A 1,893-nucleotide genomic window follows, 5' to 3' on the forward strand; every position below is an offset into this window, starting at 1 on the left:
AATGCCTCGTAATGCGTGCAACGACACTTCTAAGTGCAACATCTCACTCCGGGACAATCCCGTCTCCTCTAAATGCATGCAAAAAGGACGAAAAGGAGTATGGTTCCGCTACTTCCGCGATTATCCCTACAAAAAGGACAAAATACACCAAAGTAGCCAATTCGGGGCAAAATACTATAAAAACAGTATAGAAATGCATAGAAATACGTGCTGAAATAGGCCAAAAAGACTGTACATTAGGCACGTATCAACCTCCTGGGAAGGTTTCCGGGATGCGCATGAGTGAGGACAAAATGCACTATAAGGGACCCGTGTTGATCTGTGGGCCATGTACACAGCCTGGTGAGCAATCATAAGTAACCGCTTCTGACCCGGTTTGGGCCGGGGTGTTACAAGTGGTATCAGAGCAACCCTGCAACCGTGTGGTGTGGGAGGCAGTTGTTATACGCTCCTAGAGGCAGTTGTTATACGCTCCATTATGATCACCCACCTAGCGAGGGAGGATTCTGGGTTAGCGGTTATGCTCCCAGGCGCAATGAGGACGTTGCGTTCTTCAAGTGGGGGTGATTGTAACACCCCATGTTAATTGAAGAGGTCCAGTGATAGGCCTAAATGACTAGTGCTTACAAAGATTAGAAGTACTACTCATATCAACAAAGTGCACTTTCTTTTATGGTCATCCATGCGAAAGAACTCCAAAGTTAAGCCTGCTTGATTGGGAGTAGTCTTAGGATGGGTGACCTCCTGGGAAGGTTTCCGGGATGCGCGTGAGTGAGGACAAAATGTGCTATAACGGACCCGTGTTGATCTGTGGGCCATGTACACAGCCTGGTGAGCTATCATAATTAACCGCTTCCGACCCGGTTTGGGCCTGGGTGTTACATGGGGTGACTCAAGATCAGGTCAAACAGTCTCTTTTTCCCTTCTCTCTGAGAGATGATGCAGCAGAATGTGTACGTGACTTGGATATGGAGACTGCATCAATCACTAACTGGACTTCACTAGCTCTTGAATTCTACAAGAGGTATTTTCCACCGCAGAAGACTAATATCCTTAGAAGACAGATGACGAGTTTTAAACAGGGTCCTACCGAAGAATTTAATGAGGCTTGGGTTCGTTTCAAAAGGCTACTTCGATCCGTCTCTCATTATGGCTTCCAGATTTGGTTCCTTTGCAGCCAGTTTTACAATGCGATGTATGATGATCACAGAGCTTTGCTTGATTCCACTGCTAATGGGAAATTCCAGGATAATACTAATGACGGTAATGCTTGAAAGTTGATTGATCAGATATCTACCCACGATGCTGAGTATGGAAATCCCAAAGGTAGTAAGAGAGGAAGTGGTTTAGACAACATTATTGTGGCACAGCTGGAGGCCTTAACGACTCAAATAGCCGAATTAAAGACATCTCAGTCTTTGGGTGACAAGCAAGAAACATATCATATGGTTCAAAAAGAGGTGTCTTGTGAGAGATGTGGGATAGATGGCCACAATGCGGCCAAGTGTATGAGTACCATTGAACAAGTCCGTGCTTTCCAGTCTTTCAAGCAATATACTCCATATTCTAACTTCATCCCTGAAAGGAGCCGAAACGCTTATGCTCAAGACGCACAACAGAATGCTTATATTATTCCTCCAAATCGTGGTAATCAACCACAAGGGAATTTTGTTCGGTAAAATTAAGAAGGTTTTCAACATATGCAATCTCCTCCTCAAGCTCCAAGTAATGAGATGGCAGAGATGAAGGCTCTATTGCAACAAAGTTTGATGATTCAACAAAAGCAAACGACTTAGATTTCCGACCTAATAGCTCATAAGAAGATGCTGGATACTCAAGTTGCTCAAATGGCAGCTCAAAATCCTTCAAAACAGTCTGACAATCTTCCTCCTC

General features: G+C 44.4%; 1 non-coding gene across 1 annotated transcript; it reads right to left on the reverse strand.

Moving 5' to 3' along the window:
* Positions 1 to 1,049: 1,049 nt before the first annotated feature.
* On the reverse strand, positions 1,050 to 1,156 carry LOC141616074 (small nucleolar RNA R71). Its single transcript, XR_012530449.1, has one exon. It is a non-coding gene; the product is annotated as a small nucleolar RNA R71 (small nucleolar RNA).
* Between the last annotated feature and the right edge of the window lie 737 nt (positions 1,157 to 1,893).

Source organism: Silene latifolia, chromosome 11 (genome assembly GCF_048544455.1).
Source record: "Silene latifolia isolate original U9 population chromosome 11, ASM4854445v1, whole genome shotgun sequence".
In the NCBI taxonomy this organism is placed as follows: Eukaryota; Viridiplantae; Streptophyta; class Magnoliopsida; order Caryophyllales; family Caryophyllaceae; genus Silene; species Silene latifolia.